Source organism: Erithacus rubecula, assembly GCF_903797595.1.
Source record: "Erithacus rubecula genome assembly, chromosome: 4".
Lineage (NCBI taxonomy): Eukaryota > Metazoa > Chordata > Aves > Passeriformes > Muscicapidae > Erithacus > Erithacus rubecula.
Window position 1 is genome coordinate 12,740,934 of NC_136686.1, and position 24,514 is coordinate 12,765,447.

Sequence of the window (24,514 nt, forward strand, 5' to 3'; positions counted from 1 at the left end):
CAAGAAAATGTTAACAAAACCCTTTTATTTATTAGAAAAATGAAAAATATAAATCAAACCACTTTCTAAAATTTCTATGCAGTCAACTGAAATTTTATTATCTCTATTTTTTTGCACTTACAAGAAATTGACACACAAAAAAACCCACTGTAAAATCAAGTCTAGTAAAAATCCACTGTCAAAAACGTTCATGTTGAACATTCCCAACGTGTTATACAAAGTTTTTCAGGGACTTTTAGAAGCAGGTAACCGGGTAAGACTGTGCATGACCAAGTTTTTAGTGAAATACTGTAGCCTGAAACAAACCAGCCTTCAACCAAAACAGAATTTGGAAGGTAACAAATGTACTCATATCTACTGTATTCCATTACTGTAACAAATATTGCCTAATTATTTCATAGATATCACACAGAATTTGGATCTTACTGGTGTGTGTTAAGCAGGAACATTTAGCAATTCACCCAGAGACACACATTTAAAATCCGCTTCACCATAAGAACCTGTGTTCTCAGGATTTTGTTTGGTACCTGTCAACTGCATCAGCCTTTTGTTTTTCACTCATCTGTATATCAATTAAAAGGGCCAAAAATCTATTAAGACGTTTATAAACCAGAAACTACAGGATGAGGTTTTAGTTTCTGAAAAGCATGTTTCTAAGAGATCAAACTTCAAAACCTGTGAGTTTTGAGAACTTCTTAAAACCAGAAGAGGCACATAGTGATAACATGGTTATGGCACTGGCAACACACAACTGTGGTGGTGCAGTGTCACAAATGATAAGCATCTATCAGCACAAACTCTGAAACAGCAGGATGCAGTCATCGTTGATGTTTCAAGTAAACTGAGCCTGATTACTGGCTTCTTTCATGCAAAAGACTCTGCTTGGATGATTTTGAATTAAATCCACAAGCTCATTTATTTTCCAGTGCATCCTCAAATTAACTCTGATTTCCTTTCCTTCCACCCCCCAAACCTTCAGAAATGTACCTCCCCCAACTCTTTAGTTCTTTATAAGTCTTGCTTTTTTTATTATTTATTATAATACTTTTTATTATTATTTGAAAATTTTCATCATGCCATCACAAAAATAGCAGAGTTTTGCTTTTATTTTCATATAAAGTTTTAGGAACTGCTCACTGCTAAAAGCACTATCTCAAGTCACTATGACATTAGTTAATCATCACTCTTCTGCTTGCTGAACAAAGAGGATCTAGTCAAATAATGAGAGATTCCAAGCCTTGAGATTTCACTGTATAAACTAATACCTGAAAATGACAGAAAAGTCATCAGTCCTTCTCCAAACACTGAGTGGGAGAGCTATGCCACACAACAAATCCATACATCACACACAGACGTGCATACCTAATTCCCACTGAGTGAAATGAAGGCACAGAGCTGAAACAGCTTTAAAATGATGACAATTATGACTGGCTTATTGCAAAGAAATTTGAGGAAGCATGGGCTCATTTTAAATAGTTAGTAAATATTAAAACTTTTGAAGTTTTGGGAGTTTATTCTTGTTCATTCGCAGTATTTGTTTAATCAAGCTGACATAATTTTTTCTTTAAGCATTGTTAGATGATTAATTATTTTCAGTAGAATCAACATTAATAATAAGAATTCTCTCCCAGAAGACATCCAGATCTCAGTATGAGGAGCCATTATTTTGACTGAGATCTTGGTAGAATATGACACAGCTTTTCCCACTTTTCCGTCATGCCACTGTCTGATGTGTCAAACAAACAGCCATTGATCTTCAACCCCCTCTCTCCTTTCCTCTTTATTTAAATTTAAAACTCAACAAGTAGTATTTTAAGTATTTTTTAAGCAACATTTCCTCTGAAGAGTTTGTGTGTACCCACAAACAAACCAGAAACATGGAAGTTTTTTTAAGTTTCTTTTTTTCCCCACTTCACTCCCAGTTTCCCTACTATTAAGTTTAAAACAATAGCTTTATTTTGCATGTGTTTCCTTCCTGTAAGTGTACATATAACTGCACTTATTAAATAATTTTCAGTGTATTCACTGGTGTTTACACATCTGAATTTGCTGTATCATTCTACCTTATTACATAACTCCTGCTCCAGCCATCACTTGCATCCACATTTGCACCATGTCTATCAGTTCGCAAAAAACAAAATGCCAAACCCCACAAGCACAGATAAATACACACATCCACAGGTGCCCTGTATGTTTCCTGGCAAAACTGATCATGCCAGTAAAGCAGATAACCACTGATAGATTGAACTTGCATCACTGAAATACTGGGCCTCTAAATAATTTTAGCAGGAGCAGAACTGAGGCCTCCAAGAAACCACAAGTACCTTTAAGAACCACAGACACAGTGAAATCAGTTTTGCATCTGTGTGTGTGGTGAGGGGGGTTTGAAAAAAAAATACATTTAAGCAGAGCAATGTCTCTAGTGGATGTAAACATTTTCTTTCCAACAGGTTAATTCCAGCTGCCCAGAATCATTATTACTCTTTTTTGTTCACATCTATGTGCATGCTCCTCTCTTTTTGGAGGGTTTGTATATGACAGGTGCATTCTTGGCCAAGGAACAAATAATCCTGGAGAGCCCAAGAAAGAAAAATCAAACTGAACTTGAAGATAAAATCACAGGGAATAAATACATTATTGCCTTTCCATTATGCTAAAAAAAAACACCACAAAAAAATTTGAACATTTATAATGTGTACGTAATTTGAGGTAGGATTTTCAAAGCTGAAAAGAGATTGTTCTGAAGCCCAGATGTTGCCTTTCAGAAGCCAGTGAAAACTGCTGCCTCGGAAAATTACTCTGAAATACCAATAGAGTAAAACAAAATTTTTTAAATAAAAATAATTTTACTCAGATGTTCTGGTATTCCAAGTGAGAAAATTAACTTTTTTCAGGTGTTCAGGGGGTTTTGCATTCTATCTCCTATTTCAGATGATCCACAGTCAAGTCACACCATCTCTGGCCCAACAAACAAGAGGTAGAACAGGAAAAATTTATGGTACGATGTGAGAGCTTCCAGCCTCACTGTGGTCACTGCACTGAAAAGTCTGCTTTAGTTATCTTGTAATGTTTTTCCAGTTTTTATTTTTAAAAATGTAAGAATTAAAGATCTACATTTAAAAAATGTGTGACAGAATCACACATCTGTTGAATCACAGAAGTGCAGTACAAGCCCCTTTCACATCTGTAATTTTCTGATTTCTGAGCATCCATGCTCCATTTCCAGCACTAATGGACACTTTTCAGAACTTGGTTGTGCATGCTAACATCTTCTTCATGTAGGTAAATAGATTGACTTCAGCTGCTGGAAAGCTGATTTTTTTGTTTGTTTGATTCTAGATCTTGTAAAATTGCAAGAGAAAAGAAAAATCAGAATGATAATTATCCAGCTTAACAAACTAACTCTAGGTACTGCTGGAGCTGCTAGGTAAGAAAAATGCAGCTCTTAGTCATGCAACAAATGTTTATCCTTGCACAAACAAATGCATATTGGGATTCAAGGTAAAAACATATCAATAGGAAAATGGGAGACCATTCTGAACAGACAACATCAAGAATCGTACAGCATCCTAAATATTCCTTTAGAAAGGCTGCACTAGCAGGCTTAGCAGCACAATTGTAAAAAGAGGTCTACTTAACAAAGCTTTGGAAGCTGTGAAATAGGGTAGAGAGGAGAAAAACCTAGAAAGAAATGTCCTTCCCTCCAAGGGAACTCAGAGGATGTCATTCACCCTTCCATAGGTGCTCTGTCCACCTACACTTCTGCTGTTCAGCAGCAGTGCCCATCGAGCTCCACAAAGCCCCAGCTGTGTAAACCAATGCTGTCAAATAACACAGTTCAGGGTTGGATAAAACAGGGAGGGGTGGCTAAGATCCTGACCACTGACTGAGCTTGCCAGGATAAAGAAGTCTTGATGGAGAGAAGTAATCATCCATTGTGTTTGTTTATTTTACCTCCACTGTCACATACTGGAACCTTTTTTGTTTTTTCTATTACCAAAACCATCTCCCACTGAGAGGCTTTTGTGATCTAAAAGGGGCTGAGCCCCTCTTTCTTAACACTAGCAAATTTATGTAGGAAGATTCATTCAAACACATCTTCAAATAAACATTTTATTCTTCCCCTACATCACACTCTGCACACACTGCCTTCAAACAAACTTAAAAATCATCATTAAAATGCTCTTGCCTACAACTGCTTTTATTGAGATGTATTAAAACAACTTAGCAGTCTAAGGCACATATTGACATGGAAGTCCAACTTCAGATGACAACAGTAATCCTCTGGAAAAAAAACAAAACAACATTCCAGTAAAGTAAACCTGGCTGTTATTACCATAACAATTGGTATAATAGCTTTCATTAAAAACTTCCATCAAAAACCCTCTCTCCTCTGGGGATACCCTTAATTATATTATAAGTGAATCTGAATCCAGATGCTCAGATCTAAAATGCATGTCACAAGCCTCATGAGGAAAATGACCACTGCTTGGGAAACAAGGCAGTCCAAAGGCACCATTGGCCCTCAAGAGAAGGAGGACTTTTGGATTCCTTCAGGCACAAGAGATGTAGGTGTGGAGTGTCTCAGAAAATTAACTTATTTCTTAAACAAAAATGAACAACAAACTTCCCTACTTTCCATTTTTTTTTTCATCTACACTCTCCACAAATACATCACTTTCTGTTTTTCCTACACCCGGAGCATGGATTTGGCAGTGAGAACAACTCTAGCATGTAAAAATCAGTCCATGGGCTGCATTTTGATGTATCTGAAGGCAACATTAGAAAGAAAATGTGTTTATTGGAAGATGCCTAGACACTCTGTGGCATACCTGCTGCAGCCAAAGTAATTGATCAGGAATAATTACATTCACAATAAACTAGGACATGGAGAAAAATAATGGATTCATTAGCACCATATATTAACAAACACTTATGTACGACAGGCTAATGATAAGTTTTCAAGTTTACCAGCTGCAACTGGATATAAAACACAACAGGAAAGGTCCCCTATCCTGTTTTTTATCTGAAAAAGGTAGCAAATAGCTTTTGATTTGGTTAAATGGTCACCTGGCAAGTTCTAGAGCTGTTGAATGAAACCTAGGAGAATGGATTAACTGCAATACATCAGAGAAATTTATTTCTGAAGTATAGCAATGGCCTTTGGCATTCATGATTGTCAAAGCTGCACAAACACCAAAACTATGACCAGATTGATCACTCCTGAATGCCTTCTCTTCCTCAGGATGGAGCATGAAAGCAGGACTCAGTATTAAGAATTAAGAAGACAGCAATGTCCCGTGTAACCCCACATGATTTATTGAACCTTTGTGCTGGTTTTGCATTAATTGGCATTTAGAAAAGGAGCATCCACAGAAATTTTTCTCCTTGGGAACTTCCTCTGTGAGTTGACATACAAATAGAAGGCTCGTTCAGTTGTTGACAGCCTGGAAAACCAATTGGAAGATTTGGTCCACCTCCATGAATTCACATTTTAAAGCAAGCAAACCCTGGGAAAGGTCCTTTTCCGCTGCAGCAGGAGTGAAGGTAACAGGGCCTGTGCCTGGCAGGGGCAGGGCCGGGCCCCCATCTGGGAAGCTGGCATGTCCTGGCAGGGAGGACAGGCACCGTGGGCAGTGGGGACTGCAGCTGAGCTCCAGGGAGGCTGCTTGAGATCCCAGCTGTGCCCCCCGCCCCCTGGCTCGGGCCAGGCCTTCCCATCCTGAGATCCTGGCACAGCTCTAGCACAGCCTGTCCATCCTCTGCATCATCCAGGTGAGATTTTAACCCATCCAATGCTCAAATAAGACTTGCAGACCTTCAATCCTCCCTCGAGTGAGAAAAGAAAGAACAGAGAGGATACACCAAAGTCAGTGAAGCAGCAGTCAGGCTCCAGATGGAAGGACAATGAGGAGACACTGTGAATTTGAGCTAAAAATCCTTTTGTAAGCTATAGGAATGGACTGTACTACACTAAAAATTCCTATAAACCATGAAAAAAGACATGTGGGGTTGGAGTGTTCAACTTGATAAATCATTAAGCAAAAGCACGTATGTTGAGGATCCTTTGCCCCGAGAGAAGAAGGGGATCCCTGTTCCTGGGGATGAAATATGAAAAGAGAGAAAGAGAGATTAAGAGAACTTTTACTATTTGAACAGTTCATTCTGTAAAGTAAATACCCTATCAGTTTAACATGACCCATAAACACAGCTTTTGGGAAAGCTGTGAAGATGGAAAGAGTTTGTGGAAAGAGAAGCCATGAAAAAACTGTCTTTTTTTTCTTGTAGAAAAGTCCCTATAGCCAAACAAGTAGAGACTCCTCTCCCTAGAGTAAATTGAAAAAGATTATTTAAGTTAATAACTGACTGCAGTGTTTCTGTATGTTGTTAAGAAGAAAAAGAAGGGAAGAGGGAAGGAGTAGTAGCCTGAAGGTTTTATTCTGAATTTATTATTTTTTTCTGTTGTTAATAAAGTTTTTCTTTATACCATTTAAGTTTTAAACCTGCCTTTTCCTCCTAATTCTATCTCACAGCAAAAAAAATGAGTATATTGAAATTAGAAATCTAAACTACTACACCTTTCTGGCTCCCTTGTTTTCTAATTTTACCTAAGAGATAAAAATATTTAACTGCCTTTATAAGTGCCCTGCAAGCTTAGATTTTTCTCTTTTTAAAAGGAAACATTATATTAGTGATCACTGTTTGTATTACTTACTTATATCATTAATTTAGACAGTGGGTTTGTGTGCACTGACACTTAACTGATGACAAAAGTTAAGTTCTCTCATCAGCTACTTCATTTTGAAACTGCAAAACTTAGTTTCACAGAATCACTGAATATTCTGAGTGGAAAGGGACCCACAAGGTATATTGAGTCCAATTTTTAAGGAAGTTCCCACATAGAGTCCTGGTAAATAGATTATAATAATGAGGTTTTTTAACCTAATGACTATATTTACTTTAAAATCTACTAAACATCTTTTCTGGGATGTGATAATTAAAACTAAACAACCTTGATGCCCCCCAAAAAACAAAAAAACCAAAACAAAACAACAAAAAAAAACCCATCCCAAAATAACTCTCCAATCAACAAAAAACCAAACCAAACCCCCAAAACCCCCTAAACAAACAAAAAACAGTAAACCAAGCATATAGAGGGAGAATGTCACTGCATCCTTTTCACTATTGTCCAATTACACTGGCTGGCATTTCTAGCAGTCTGCAAACCCCTCCCTTGTGAAAGAGTTCATCAGATGTGCAAAGATTTTACCTTTCTCCTGTGTTTCTCTCATCCTCCATCTCCACACTTGCTTTACAGGGATGATCAGAAAGTGCAGCTGTTAGCAAGCCTTTATTTCCCTAGCTGCTGACTTCACTCTACCTTCTTCCCAGCCCACATGATATGAATATAAAGCACAAGAAAGATTTTAAAAGATATTAAAGTGCCAAAAACACAGTTTGCCTTGCTGTTAAGAGAATTTAAAATACGCTGCAAATATTAAGACACTATAGATTCTGAAAATCTGGTTGGGAGCCCATCTACGTCTCCAAGCACCTTCACAGCACTATAAACCTCATCTTACTCCTCTTCTTTCTTGTACACAATTTATTAGCAAACATTCTATACTTGGACTGTGCTTTTCATCATCCTTAAAAGCACTTAGAAATACTAATTACTTTTCACATATCCCTTTTCCTGTGAAGTTAATAAGGATTATTATCCCCTCTGAAGTAAATACAGATTGCTAACTCCTTTTTCTAGTCTGAAGATATACAAAAGTAGACCTTAAGTGATCTGCACACCACAAAGTAAAGAGAAACTATTGAAGCATGGACTAAGATATAAAAGTTCTTCATCCTGTGCTCAGATTGCGATAGTCTAAATCTCACCCGTCTATTTGCAAATGATACTCTTAGCCCAATTGTTCCTCTCTGCTGGCTGATGATCAAATATTTAATGCATGCCATAAAATGAAAATATGAACTCTACAGCAATGACTCTTATTTGTCATGCCCCATTACTTAGACAGGGTGGTAACGTGCTCACATGACAGTTTTCAATTTTTTTATAGTCTCTATTTGCTCACTCACTTAAGATGTTTAAAAAACAGTTGTATGGATTATCAGGCAGCCTGAAAAGTTCAGTTCAGAGCTGTTCAAACATATTCATTTTCATCTTATTAGCACAAGTAAAGTAAAAGCCTTAGGCAGGTAATTTACCATCCAGTTTATCCAAAGGGACTTCTAAAGGAAAAGTCAACCTTTATAAATTGTTGGTGATAATCTCCAAGTTTATCATTATCATCTGCTAAGAATTTCTTCCATCAGTGGCACTGTGAAAATAATGCATTTATCAGAAAATCTACCATTGTTGTCACTGGCACCTGTGCATTCAGCCCCTATTAAACCCAGCAAAGTTCCAGGTCAGGCAGCTGCCCTGCTAAGTGAATTCTGTCCAGAATTTTCTAGGCAGCTTAAAAATTAGTTATCCACCAAAAGGAAAGCATTTGTTATTAATATTGTATTTTACATTCTGTACCTTCCCATGTATAGGAGCAGTTACAATTAATTTAAACCAATTCAACTGTGCTTAATAAAGAGCTAATTGTTTTGTACTGCCAAATGCAAGCTCACATACACACACTTCATCCTTTCCTTTGGAGTTTTACAATTTTCTTCTACTTTGCAAGCCAATGCTTACAACCTAACAGTAAAGATTTGAGAAGATCATTCTAGACTTTGTGAAAATGAACTCTGGAAGAGACCAAGTGTTCACCTGCTCAGATCCACACCACACAGAATCAGAGCAGGACCTTTTTGTACAAGAGTTTGCATGTCAAGTCAAAATCCAATTCAGCCTTGATGCAAACACTCCAGCGACTGTTCTCCCAAATTGCCAAGTATTCAGAATTTTTCAGAATTTTGGGAAATACTGTGACCAAACTACAACATCTGACATTCTCACAGTTTCTATTTTAATCCCTTTTAATGGATAGTCACAGGTAACTTTTCTGTAGCAGCCGTGAATGTCACACACCTCTCACCTTAAGTGTGACCAAACACACCTGAAAGGCCATACTTTAAAAAATAACCAAGATCCCAAACAGGACCACAATAAAGTGCAAGTCTGACAACCATTTAATCAGGTATTGTCATATCACAGTTAAAACTATTAGAGCGAAGATATAGGCAGGTAATGAAATTTTTTAGAAATACACTATCTGGAAATTGTATCCAGAAAAGGCTGTATGCTTACAAAGCACATTGGTTTACTTAATCTTGAAAATGGTCTACAGGTAAAAATACTCTGAAAAGGTGAAATGCCACCACCATGGTTTGTACATACAATACAGAAGCAGCTGAAGCCTTTTACATTGAGAACGGCAGCTCCAGCAGCACAGCGATATATTTATCTGGTTTTTAAAAAAATTGAAATGCAGGCTAATTGTATAGCTGTGTAACCACATCATCTTGAAAACACACACACAGAGTAAAAGAGTTTTGCTCACATTTAAAAGGACTGACGGCTCACTGGGTTCATGACCTCTGTCCATTGGTAATAACTCCACACTGAGTCCTGATAATTCCAAATGCAATGGGATTGCAGTCACAAAAATGGAAAAATACAACAGTACCACAGCTGAAAGAAGAACCACCCCTTAAATATAGTTTTGCTCAGATACTATCAAATTCAAATAATTTAGGTTTACAGTTGAAGCACAGGAATTTTTAAATAATATAAATGAAATTTCTAGCTCAAAGAGCAGAAGACTAAAATGGAATAGAACCTTACAGAGACATGAGGCACAAATCTGGTAAAAAAGACTTGTATTTTTATCAGTGAAATGGTGCCAGTAAATGGGCTGCTGCTCTTGCAGGAGCTTGAGCTATAAATACTTCAATCTTGAGCAAAGAAAAGAACGGAATCCATCCAAACTATTAAGGTGTGCTGCTGTCCTGTATAGAGATAATGTCAAATGGCACCACCTCACTAAACAGTTCTGAGCACTGGATACACTGAGAGTCAGAGAACTGGCTGACTGTCATATTCTGGGTTAAACTTCTAGAACTGAAAATAAAAATAAAAAAAAACCAAACACACTCACAAGTGCAAGTACAACACAGTTTACAGAGAGAAAATTTCAGAAGAACTACACCAAGACTCTCAATATATGCTTAATATTGCAAACAAGATTTGTCATCAGTAAACAATTTAATAATCCAGTTACATGAGCAGCAACAAACAGGCAGGTAATGAACAATATGATATCAAAGTTGCCATCTCTTAAACAGAATCTTGGTTGATTTTCTGTACATAAGTAGTCCTGATTAATTTAACTGTGCCCTCAGTGTGTTTCATGGCTGTCTAGATACAGGAGAAGAAAGTCTTGCAGGACTCTCTCAGGATTGAGTGAGCTTTGAAATTTTAACTTGGGCCACATTATATGAAATAGAATCTAGCTTACTTGCCAGGAAGCAATAAAAGAGAACTCAGTGAACCTGCTCATGTGAATACATCTTAACAGAATCATGGCCCACTAGAGCCACAAGGGAGGAGAAACTTAAATAAAGCATTTCAGTATAACCATTCTTTCAGCAGTTCTTAGCCTGTATTAGTACCTAACATCTGAGGAAAGGAAAGGTTTGCTGCTTGGCAATAGTGTGGTGTTAATGTAACACAATCTGTTAAATGAAAAAGCAAAATTAATTCCAGTTTGGTGTCTTCATATTTCACACTCTAGAGACTCTTATGGACTGAATGAAAGACAAGAAGGTGAAGAGAAAATTTAGTGATTTTTAAAAAAAATTAATTGCATATTTCTTTCCATTTTACCTAATTAAGTCAAGAGACAATCTGAGTAGAAAATAAGAAAAGTCTCTTATTTTTATAGGTATTTCTTGCCATATGGCCTAAGAAATGTCTACCTCTGTCCATCTTTCACTGTCTACTCCCCCTCTTCCCCCTCCACAATTCAAATGTTTAGCTTTACTTCATCCTCACAGCAAGGAATGGATTAAGCAGAATTACTTACTGCTATGCCAATTAGGGATGAATTAATTACAGTTTCGCCTCCTATTCCTCTAAGGTTGCAAGTTTGTCTACCAAGTCCAACCTGAATGTAGGGAAGTAAAGAGCTGTAAACACTCAAGAGTCTGCAGAAACCAACTTTTCCTCCAGATCTATTCAAGCCTCTCACTGCATTGGGGTGACTTAATGTGAGTTCTTCTTTCCAGGCAGAAGCACAACTGAGCTGCTGTTCTCCTTGGTACTTCAATTTGCAGGACTGTAAAGGGGGGCAATAATAATACCTATTTTTCAGCAGTATTGTGCAAGTTAATCCCTTAATATTTGTAAAGCACCTTGAGGCCAAAGCACATGGGGCACAACAGAAGCACAAAGTGTTACCATCATCATAATAACGTGGGGCATGTTCCAATTAGGTTGCTCCTAATGTCCTGAGTGGACCTCCATTTAGGACATTTTTGGTTTCTGGAGTTACATGCATGCCCTGGACAAACCAAAAAACTGGAAAGCTACATAAGACTTTTTTACCTCTGCAGTCCATTTTTTCCTTATTTTTTTCTGAAAAAATACTTCATCATAACACCCACCATCCACATTCACTTCCAGGCTAATTATACATTGAAAGACAACCAGCATAAAGATGATGATAGCTTACAGAGTCAAGGGAAGGCCTAGCCAAACACACAGGATAATTTCCCTTGGTGTCTCACTTTTTTCCACTTGGTGATAAATATATGTATAGCCATCCACCTCAAAAAGACTAAAACAATCTTTGTTTTCCTTTTCTTCTTCTTTTTTGCTACCCCTATATACTTTCATCAGCACCCTCCCCAGCCTATAAATTGCCAACCAAACCTTCCCTTTCACCCTGGTTACAGAACCAAATGAAGCAATTCTGAATGACCCACTGCCATGACTTTAAAAGCCCAAAAAGAATTTAAAATAATCTAAGGATAAGAGCCAAGGGCCCAGTATCATGTCACCTTCTATCTAAAATTCAAAAGGTTTGACAGAAAGCAGGTAGCTGTGTCTGTCATACAAGTTCACCCATGTAAGCAGTCTCATCCCCACTTCCCTCCAGTGTCAATTCCTTCTTCTGTTCCCATTTCACTCCCCAACAAAACCATGAATGCTCCAAGAACAAGCCTTTCATAGTTCAAGGCCAGGTTGGATGCAGTCCTGAGCAACCAGATCTAGCAGGTGGCATTTCTGTCTTTCAAAGTGGGGCTGGAATGAGACAATCTTTTAGGTCCCTTCCAACCCAAACCATTCTGTGATAGTGAGGCCAAATGACTTCAATGAATTAAAAGCTCCTTTTGACTTTAGGACGTTCTGAATCATAGGAGAAGGATGTAAAGATCTCAGAATTCCAGCTGCCACTGATTCCAACTGAAACACTGGACATTTAATTTTGAGCTTTACAACATCAGGAAAATAAGTTACTAATATCTCATTTTTGATTAATCTGTGGTGATTTTCTATAAATCCACACCTTGTCAGTCTAAGCATGGTGCTTTGCTAGTCTGGTATTACCCATAACATAAAAAGACATTGCCATACAAACAGAACATGAACCCAAATATCATTTTCTTCACAGAATAAATGTAATGCTGCACATTTGGTCAAATCACTACACCATGTGGTAAAGGAGGCACCCAGAAAAAGTACCCCACTGGCTTGATTATATATTTAGAGAGTTTTTAGATATAATTGTCCTGAGATTGTGTTTTTTTTAACATACCAAAAAGTGCCACAATTTACCTAAAGGAAAACATTTTAGTTCAGTTCTCTGCCATTATTTTTTCTAGTCCATTTTTCACATCTATATAGCTTGTATCATTATTGACAAAGCTGTATGAGTAATAACATGTATCACACCTCTTTCTGTATACAACCCATATAAAGAAGAATAGGGTAGTTCAGCCAAATTACTAATTATTAAGAGTATATTTTCAAAAAACAGAAATCAATTACACATCACAGTCACTGACTATGGTCATTCATTACATCTCTGCTGTAGAACCTGCCCTGCTTTGTAGGAGATATGTCATTACCAAGAGGCAGTAATTATTGTAGAAGTTCTATCCCTCTGAATGATAAATATGTTTTTCAATGTAGAATTTAAAAGAAGGTGAAAAAAGTCACACAAAAAAAAGGAAGATGGAGCAAATAACAGTGCTGGTTCTCTGGTTCAGTGATATACTGTTCCAGTGCACCTCTTTTGGCACCTATCCCTCATACAAACAGGTAACATATATCTGGAGCACCTATGGTGCTCTCTTGCAGACAACTCCTAACTAAACACTTAGAGATCTGACCTGATTATCTGAACACCATGGAAGACCCCAAATGCAGATGAAGCAGAGTTTTAGAACTGAAATACTCACACACCTACCAGGCATATAAAATTTTTGAGGTAGGATAACAAGTAATTTTATGCACTTAGGATGCTCAAGTGTCGCAGCCATAATGTGTTGCTCTAATTGTATGCCCCTAGTAAACTAAAAAAAAAAAACAAAACAAAAAAAAAATCCATAACAGGTCCAAGCCTTCAGACTTAGTAATGCCCATTACCTAAAATTGAGCAAGAAACAAAACAAGGTTGTGTACACAAAGAGGAAACAAAAAAACCCCAAAGAACAAAAAACAAACAAAGAAAAAAATTCAAATCTCTCATTCAGCATAGCTGGGAAATCCAAGAGTTCAGCCTGTCCAGTTGGAGTGTGTGAAGCAACAGCATGAATCTCTTCCTGTTTACTTTTCTGAGTGCCTTACCTCAAGACTAGATGTTGACAGGAATGAATCTGTGGTCATCTTGCCTCTATCGATCTACTTGGACATCCTTCAGTGACTACACTGTGCAACTTGCTAGGTGTTAACCATGTACCATTCCTGACTCTACAACAGCAGCAGTTATCTTTTTATCTTTTAGGTAATATTGCCTATTTTCATAGGCAAAATAAAAATGTGCATTCTAATTTGGCTTATTAGCCATGTAAAAGTGCATCTTACTACCAACTGAATTACCACATAATAGGGATTCTAAAAAAACTGAACAATGCTACACCAAGAGAAACACAAACAATAACAAAGAACTAAACCACACTGAAATGTCCTAAAATCTATTCTTTAACTGATGTCATGTACACCCACTTCAGTGTTTCACAATTGCTTCTTCATTCCCAAAACATGAAATGATTCAAAAGGAACTCCAAGCTATGCTGTATTTTCCATGTTTCACTTCAATAAAATATTACAAATTCGTTACCATGTAGTTGGGATTTTTTTCTGCAATCATCATAACAAACCAATGTTTTCATAATATCATCACAACCACATTTATTACCTCATACAAGAGCACAATGTTTTGGCAATGCAGTGCAAATAGTAGGAACAACCTCACCATCATCTTCCAAAATAGTTCTTTAAACACATTTGCAAAAAACAGTAGCTACAAAAGCCCTGCCACTTCATTCCTTCCCTCCACCCCCATGATGGATGAGAACAAAGCACTGAAACAAGCACTGCCCTCTCCTATCTCTGCGATATTAAGAGGCTCTGTGTAGCTGGATACTACTGGGAACTAGGGAAAAAGTAGCTTTGTGGCCTTGCCTTTGTCAGGCCTTTACAAGGTCAAGAAATTATAACAATGATTAAACACCTGCAGGATGCATGAGATGTGATGTTTTGCAAAAGCACGTTTTTGAGGAGGTGTTGCCTTCTTGGATCAATGAGTCTTTTTTATTTTGTTTTGCACAAACTACCCTTCATATACGTGTAGTGTTTCTTCAAATAAGGCTTCTCTCTCTTGCTTCTCCATTACACAAGGAACTATGTTGCATTATCCTTTTCGCACTCTTATAGCCTTAAAATGTAACATCTCTGGATCACAGTCATCCACAGCTAAATCATACTGAAGTCAACAGGAAACATTCCAAAGCCTGGAGAAACTACATACATCATTTAACCTGAACACTCCAGAATAAGGTTTAAAAAAAAAAAAAAAAAAAAAAAAGACTGTTTAATCTTCCAGTCTCACATGTCTTAACCAAACCATGGTGAGGGCTGGGGAAATAACTAAATTACACCAGAAACATAAGTAGTACCCCATTTTAATGTGAAAATGACACTGAAAATAATAGCAGAAAAATATGAAGATGAGGTAAAATTCTTTTGCTCGTGGCCTGATGTTTTAGCAAGTCCAAAACTTACAGAACTTCAAAGGAAACTAAATTGCTCAAAGCCTAACACAGCAGGCCTTTATTTATGTTTTCAATCTACTATATTCCTTCCCAGACTTTACCCAAAATGGTTTCAAGCAACTTAGTGTTAATAAGGATTAAACCTACTTAACTGAAGTATTTCCAGAGATCACATCACTATCAGGCCTGATTAACAGGTCTTGAAGTCTACAGCAGTGAGGCTGCACTCCCCATATATTTAAAATATGACTATCTATTTGTATTCTGGGTTTCTTTTCAGTGAGAACCAGTGCATGCAAAATAAATTCCACAATCCCACATCTTGGATACAAAGGGCATCACACATATCCTGCAACTTAAGCTATTCTCCTGAAATTATCTTAGTTTCACACAATCACACTTCAAATACCCCATATGTCCACTTTGGTTATCCCTCCTTTGAAAAGCTAATAAATGTAATACTTAGATGCAACTGCATTTCATCTAGAAACAATTATCTGCAGTACTCTGTGCCAGGAAAAGCATCAATAGGCGTCATTAACAACACTTCCACTTTATTTTCTTCCCGTCTAATGGGCCCAATCCAACACCCAAGCTAAGTCAATGAGAGCCTCACAATTGTTTTCAGTGGGAGCTGGACAGAGCCTCACGACTGCACATGAATGTGAGGTTTGTGCAAGGAGGCCAAGTGACAAGCACAGCCTCTGTTTATTCACACCACGATATTGCAAAGGGAGAGGAAGAACAAACTTCCCGGGATGTTCCCACTACCCAGAGCTACTGAGAGCCAGTAATAAAAGCTTTGGAGGTGGAAGCAAACACTGCTCTCTGGACTTACTTAGTTCTTGTTCTCTTTTCTAAAACTTCCCATGAGAGCTGAAAACTGGACTGACACAGGCACCTGGTGGCTGGTGAAATTAAATGTTTACCTGCTACTCTCCCTAAGCGTTTTTAAAAAACGCAATGCAAGACCCACACTTGGTGTTACACAGAGCCTCATATTCACCTGGGTTGTTTTCATCTCAAAGGAAAAACAAGTCATCTGCACAACAGTTCTCAGTTACAATGCACTTGTCTTGCTTTATTGAACTCTACCTGATACTGAGTTTAAAAATTGCAAACAATTTATTTCAGGCACTCTGATGCTTTGTACAGATAAAAATATGGACAGCAAAAAGTGAGCTCTCATTTTTTTCCAAAATACCCATGGAAGTGGTATATTTCCAAAGAGACGGGATGCACGAGCCAAACAATTAAAAAAACTTAAAAGTGTCCCATAATTCTAAAAGGACTCGCAAGTGCTTTGTACTTGCTGGCTCACACGCAATGCTTTCTCAAACAATTTTATATTTCTTTATGAAAATCATGTACTCTTCCTACACATATGCTCAATTCCTTCCTCATGCTTTCAGTGTTAAATATAACATCAGAATCTTTGAAAGTACAGATGTTATGTTGTGGGAGATAAGAAATCCTGTTCACTTCTGGTGAGCAACAGAAAGCACTCTGAGAAAGGTTCAGCTAGCAGCGAGGTACAAAACAAGTCACATAACCAGAGAATGGGTTGCATGGCTGGCATGTGGTCACCTCGTGCATGGGACAGTGATTAGTTGGGGACACATGTGGACACCAGGTGATCAAAAAGCTAGCTGGGTAAAAAGGAAGCATGAACAGCAACACCACAGTGGCAGGTAGCCACTGTGTCCTTGTGTTGGGTTAAGTTTGGAACATAAAAAGGCTTGGTTTGTTGTAATAAATGATCTTCAAAGAGTTCCATGTGTCTTTTTTTCCCCATTGCTGCATTATGTAGCCTTTGAAATGTAGGAGACAACTTTTTTTTCTGGACACTTTCAAATTTGTATCTACCTAGAGCTTCCTGGAAGGCACAAGTAGCATTTAATGCTCCAAGGGATTTCCAAAGTCCAGCTCTGACATGTGCCTGACCTTGTTTTCCCTCATAAGCTGGAGGTACACAGTCAAAGAAACTGGCAGGCTGATACTCCATTGCCATTTGGCACTTGCATAGTGGAAAGCTCACTTTTGTTTGGGGTTATGAAAAGACAGGCCACAAAGAGAGTTGAAGTCCAACCATTAAACCTGGTCATTCACACCCAGTTTTAATGCAGATGCAACTGTAACCTGATGGCAACGCTGAACCCATTGAAAATCACAGACATCCCAGGAGCATCCTCCCCTGAAACCATCCTCTCTCCATCTCAAGCTTTCCATAGGTCAGATGGCTAGACTTAGTTGGAGGGGTAATGGAATGCAGCAGGTTTTTTTTAAAACGAACACAAAGAGACCAGAAAGAGACAACTAGAATTTCAGTGGTGGAAAGAAAAGAAAGAAGAAATTTAAAAGAGAAGAAAGAAAAATAAAGGAGAGGGCAAGCTATTTGCTCATCTCATATTCAGAGCATAGGGGAAACTTAGCCTTAACAGTGTAAATCAAATTAAACATTTCAGGGGCCTGGCTTAAAAAGCTGCCATTTTAATAAAAAGGGGGACAATTGGAAGGTTGTTTAAAAACTGTAGCTGCATTCTCCTACCCTCTGCCTCTTCCTTTTCTCAACCCTTCCTCCCACAACACCAACTGCCATCTCTAATTTACCTTGCCATGCAGTCACTCCAGAATTCCCTCCCAACCACAGAGGAGTGGAAGAATCTACAGAAAATAAACTGACAATAAATATGACTATATTACCTACAGGGAGGAGGGGAAGCAACGAAAATTACCAAATTGTTGACTTTGGTTAAGAAAATTTTCCCCTCTAAAATTTCAAAGAACATGAAGGCTGAACAGCAAAGGTCTCATTATGAATTCACTCAAAACTGTTTTTTTACAGAGTTCTTCCTCCCCCATCCCTGAATACAGGAGCTTTTTCTTGTGCGATCATTAATGCTCAATGGCAGATAGGCTGCTATTTCCCACTCCTGAAGAGACCCATTTTATGGCATGCAACACGAAGAACTGCATCATTAATAGATGGTTAAGTAGCTCCAGCAGAGTTGCTATAGGGAGGCATGGTGATACCATGGTGGGAGAACTGGCTTGCTTTCTATCTGGATCATCATTTAGAGGTCTTCAGAATTTCCTTAAACTTAACAGGTTCATTGTTTTAATCCCTAACTTGAAGAATAAAAATGTAGAAAGCAGGTCCAACTGCATGTGGGGAGAATGTGACAGAGAAACAGCTGAGGAAGAGAAAGGATGGGTATAATACAGAGGGCTGTAAGGCCATTTTCTTGCTGTCACTAAAAACATTAATACTGTTAAGGACACATTCTTAAAAGACTCGGACTTTTGCTGTCCACACATCATGATTCAACTAAAACTATGCAGAAGCTTTTTAGTTTCCAATATTATCATCATTTTATCTATAGAAATCCAACTTTATCTGTCTTTCGGCATCTCGGCTCTTCTCCACAAAAAGCCAGATTCAAGCCAATAAAACACAATAGTTTAAAGCAGCACTTTCTTGAGACCACATAACATACAAAAAATGAATTTTTTATAAAATGAGAACATAAATATCAATCAGACCTTTTATTCACCCTCCTGTCATCTTGGAGGCACACAACCCAGCCCTACTTATAAATCAGAAGCACATTTACTGAGGAAAGCATCCAGAAACATTATGAACTGACATAAGCAGCTCTCTAGACACAGCAGCAAGGAACCTTTAGCCCTGTCCAAAGGTGTTAACAATGCAGGACTAATGTGACACGGCACTAAATGAATGGTGAAACACAGAGGCTTTGTTACACGCAGGAGGTTGCATTTTTGCCATCTTTTTCCAAACATGCACCTAAGGGAAAATATTATCAAGTAATTTCAAAGAAGAACTTTCAAAGAAGAAAAGGAAAGAAGAAACTGCTTTGTCCTGCGTATTTTAAGGACAATTGCTAACAAGGAGTGAAAGCTTTAGAGATTATTTTTCTCATATGGTGGATTTTCCTCTGTTTAACCTTAAGGTAAACATGAACTGGTCAGGGTACCAAATTCCCACATACCTAAATCTCCTAACTTGCAAAATTTATTTTATATAGCTATATATTTCATATATAGGGTTTTACTAAAGGTTTTAGTTGGTCTCATTCATTCTCAGCCTTTAAACAGATGAATTAGATAGAAATGATTGCATTATATTCCTGTAATTCATGGTATCAACTTTACTTTCCATCACTGCACCACTAAAGGAAGACTGTGGTCCTGATTTAAAGCTCTAAATTCCGATCAAATGGGAAAGTGTTAAATTCAGAAGAGCTTTTGGTCCATTAACTTCTATGCTGATTTGACACGCTCTGCAGTGCTTGGGCAACAGACTCTGCTATACAACGTATTCCTAAGCAAACAGTGCTTTGTGTCATAAACCATCTGGGGTGTCAGTTCCAAGGGCCACTCATCTAAGCTCCTCTGATACACTTGGAAATGCTAAGGTGTGGAACAGAAACTTTTCCTCACTACAAAATATATTTTGCAAGGGTAAGGGAGATGCTGCCATCAGAGAAATGACGGAAGACACAAAATTTTGGCTAAGGGTGTTGTTTTCATTATTCCACTGAATAAAACCACTGGAAAAACAAGCTTTCTAAAACACTGGGATTTTTCTAAGGTGCCAGTGAAAGTGATACCCTTAATAATCTGGACAGTGTTCCCTTTCATATCAGAGCCTATAGTTGCAAAGCTAAGTGCCAAGCAGATGGTTGAAATCCGTTTTGTATAAAAAGTGTGTGCACACACATTTTTTTAGACAGGGTTCTTTGTATTCATATTCAGGCCTAGGTTCCAGCCATCAAAACACTGGCACTGAAGCCATCAGCTGCACTTCAGACAACTGGCAAGTAAGGTATTCACAGCTCTCCTCAAAATGTTCAGCTAATACCTCCCAGATGTATAACCAAAGAAAAAGTTCATCATAAATTGGTATCAATGCTTTGGATGGCCTTTCAATAGACTGCACATGTATGTAAAAAGCTATTGTATTTAACTCCTATCTAAAATAACGTTGTGTTACACTCTGAGTGTTTATAGCAGCTTTTAAAAACACAGGCTTCCACATTAAATTATACCCAAATACAACAGCAGAAACTCCATTCATCTTGTTTTCATCTTTCTAAGAAACATCTAGCGGGAAATTCTGTAGGTAATTTTAAGAGAAAGACTTTGTCTTTCTAATCTGTTAACTATTTATCTTATTTAAAAAGTAAATATAAGATAGGCTTAGCGGCTCTAGAGGAATCAGTTCCAGACAAGATAAACCTGTTCTTGGTACACTGGGCAACTCATGCACTTCCCCTCAGTTGCAGATATCTTGGTCAGTTTCTGAGTGGGTTGCTTACTTCCACAAACAGCAAAACCAGAAATGCTTACCAGCATGGGGCTCTGCTGGCCACCTGGGCTTCTCATGGAGTCAGTGAACAGGTGACAATAATTTGCCTGGTGACAAATTTACAGAGGTCACACTTTTGAAAACTGGGGTTATCAAACGTGTATATTTGAAAGAAGGCATTTTTGTGAAGCAGTCTCTCTATAGGCCTTGGTGGCCACAACTGGGAATTAGTACATTAGGAAACACATCATTTCAAAACAAAGATTGATTTTGTGTGCAGTGCCACGTCTGCTAAGGTCCAGATGTTAGCTCTGGCATAATTCAGGTACATTTTCATCATGGACATTCAGATCATTCTAATCTGCCAGGCAAGCATACATGTTTAGGAGAGAAAGATAGTTAATCTGTCATCAAAGCACAGCAAAACAGAACTCCCGAAATCCCCAGATTTGCTGAAGCCTGCAGAAATTCCTCCCGATGCTTTAGGAACTCTGGTGACATTGCAACTCATGGAAGTTTGCTGCAGGTTAAGTAAAGTCAGGATTCTGCTCAGTGATCAGCTCATGAGTCACTGTTTCATGCCATCGTGGTGCACTAGGATGAAGAACACCAGCCTTTTTCAGAGAGTTGAGCAGGACGGTAATTAATTAGGCCTACGTTTTTAGGACCTGACACTGAACTCCAGTGCTACTGAGTCCAAACACTCAGAATGAATGGGCACTTTTTTAAAGGATGCTTTGACTGGTCCTATGATAAAATAGGTCTTTGAGAACACACTGCTGAAAAACTACAACTGAAACACTATGGAACTGGCCTGATCACAATCCATTATCTTCAAAGTAATGTCACTCTTAAAAAGCTTATCAAAGAGAATAATGTAACATATTAGTCATGATATTCAAAGGCAACAGAGATGAAATCCACCCAGGACTACCTTAGTTTATACTCATTTTCTCAATAGCATGTAGTAAAGGATGCAACACAGCCTAGATGTAAAGCCACCTGCAGACCTCAGCATTTCAGCTCTACTCTTACTGACAGTGCAGTTGGAAACAAGAAAACCACCAAAAGAGATTAGAAGAACTTTAAGTGTGAATTAGAAAATAATTCCTCCCTTTTAATAACCCTGTATCATTTCCTTCATTTTGTATCTCATTTAAAAAGCAGATGCCAAATGCTTGGGTAGGAATCACAGTACATTTTGTGTTCTACAGTGGGATTTTTTGCTTTTAGGCTGGTTGGTTGGTTTTCTGGCTGCCTACATTGCCACTTTCAGTGGAGTTTGTTCCTCACATTAATACTCTCCATGTGAACAACTTTTTCCTGGACTCACCTTATAAAACATATGACAGCTCTGGTACATATGGCTGAATATGTTAACTGTTCTCCAGGATCAAAGTTTACCTGTTTGTAGCACACACTTTCCCAAATTGCTGCTTAAACACAGTGGGCACTGCTGCTGGACTCCAGTAATCCAAACTTGCCTCCAGGTACACTCTAATAACTCCCGCACACTCAGATAACTGGAGGGTCTACAGACAGTATTACCTCCCAGCCCTCAATGATACAACTGTGGCTGCAAACATTTCTTTATTTCTTTTTATTAATTATACTCCATAGTCCCTATTTTACATACTTCAGCGATTTGAATACTATAATTCATCTTGCTAGAACGAGACCTTTAGAATTATAATTGGACAGAGAGAAAACTGTAATTTGCAGTTCCTAGGATCTCAAGAAGGAAAAGGAAGTTGCCTCGAAGTTAAAAGTGTCAATGTCAGTGTCTCTACTTTTTAAACCCTCACATGCAAAAGCTTTTGTGACAACATTCCTCAGTTTACTCATCTATAGGTGGAGGCTAATCTTGCTTCTCAATCTACAAAGCACAAATCTTCATGATTTTTGTAACAGTGCTTACCAAATGCTCTGAATTCCTAATCAAAAGACTTTATAGGAAGCAGGAATCTATTATTAATAATATCAGTACTTCTAAGTAAAGCAACTTCTACATACATGCGTCTGGAAAAAAAGAAAAAAAAAAAAGAGAGAGAGAGAATACCCATACACATATATTGCTCAATTTATAAATTGTTAAGCATGGCCTTAGGACTGAAATCTCATTCATGAACCATGCTAGGGATCTCTTACCTACTCCCTGTTACTGAATTTTCCCCATACAAAGACACATTTATATTACTCTAAGCTCTAAGCACAAAGGCTGCTCTGTGGAATGGAAAGAAACCTTCTTTTTTTGTGTTTGTACAGTGACAAGCATAATGGGGTCCTGATTCAGGATGCTTGCACTCTACAAAAACACACTAAATCAATGACACTAATACACATGAAGATTATCTATAAAACAGATGCATTGCATACTTGAGAGTGGCACAGATTTTCCCTACACTTTGCCTGGTATTTCATGCAAACACCTAATGTGCATTCCCGAGTCACACAATTCATTTCAGACTTTAGGCAAGAAGAGAAAAACTGAGCAGAACTTAAAAAACATAAGTAAAGGAGGAGAGCCTGTCACTGAGAAATTCTGCCAAATCCTAATCTCAGTTGTGCAACCAGAATCAGCTTGATGTTATGGGGTTTTGACAAAGATGAGAACCAGTAGCCTTCTTTAAAACACACCATAAATTTCTACTTCAGTGTCCAAAACCCAGGAGCAAAAAACAAATCAAAGCCTGAACCTGAAGAGAGAAATGTATTTTCCGTGTCCCTGTTATATTCAAATTCAAAAGCCTAGATATTTTTAACGCACATGGAAGAAAAAAAAAAAAAAAAAGAAAAGCTATTTGGCTTTACTCAGCAACTGCAGAAGGAAGCCGTACCAAAAGAATAATGTTGCATGTTCTGTTTTCACTTGATTTCATTTAGCCTTTCAGTTCTATTTCAGTTATGTTTCATTTAGCCTATTTTTTTTTTTTTAATAATCATCATGTTTTGGTGATTCACACTTCACACCAGACCAGGAACAAGTCATGTAAATACAACACAGCAAAATGACCCAGTTTGTTAACAGACATGCAAACGGGTAAGAACATCCTTCCCTCTGCCCTACCAACCATCACCTTCCCACATATCTCATGTCTATTCAATAAAAGCCTCTGCCCTGGTGAGGCCATGGTATCAAAATTTAGGGATAAAACCCTATGAACAGAAGCCTGACTAATTCTTGGGAGAAAATGTTTCCAGTCTTGTTTTACAAAGTGAATGCAATAAGGATGCTAAGGGAATTTATCTGGAAGACTTCTCTGAAGTCTAATACAGTACTCAGAACTACAGCTCCCCCCCAGCACAAAGCTCCACTGAAGTGCTTTAGTCCTACCTCAGGCAGGCCACCCCCAAAGGTGAGAGGACAATATGATTCTTGCCCAAAAATTAAGCATCCTCTCTCTTAAATCAAGAAATACTTCCAAATTTATAAAAATGGTGTGCAGAGATTCACTTGGGTCTTTCAGACTGTGATGAATTTTAGCTTCATCCCACTTTACTGAAGTGTAGTCTATTAATGCAACCCAGCAGAGATACATTCCAAACCACAGAGGGTAAACACAAATGGGTCTGTGCGGATGAGTGCACACACTCCTGGATTTTGGGAGGCACGCTGTTTTAAATTGCAAAAAAATTTGGGTGAAATATTTTCACGTAACTACAGTTAAAAAATAATAACAGCATCAAAAATTGTTTCAAACCATTAATATTCTTTTAGCTTTGGTCTTCTATAATCTATTGAGCTGGCAATGGTGAGTAGGTCCAGCTCACTGTCAGATGCATTAACTTTGCCCATGCCTAACCTCTGAGACAAATCAATGAAACTTGGGTCAGTTTTTTCATTCCCACATTCTTAAAACAACTAAGCCCAGCATCAAAGAAACCAAGATGACAAACTCTATGAGTTTCTCTTTACATGAAGTATATTGCTAGGGCTTTTTTCTCTAGAGCTAC

At 37.9% G+C, this 24,514-nt stretch overlaps 1 protein-coding gene across 20 annotated transcripts in view; it reads right to left on the reverse strand.

The window, feature by feature from the left end:
- Nucleotides 1–24,514, reverse strand: part of SOX5 (SRY-box transcription factor 5) — a 607,966-nt gene that overhangs the window by 251,483 nt on the left and 331,969 nt on the right. For 3 of the 20 annotated variants that reach the window (XM_079305082.1, XM_079305079.1, XM_079305088.1), the window contains exon 2: nt 20,602–20,667. The exons of the other annotated variants lie outside the window; for them this stretch is intronic. The gene's annotated coding sequence lies outside the window, so the exon portion shown is untranslated. The remainder of the gene's footprint in view (nt 1–20,601; nt 20,668–24,514) is intronic. 20 annotated transcript variants of the gene reach the window in all.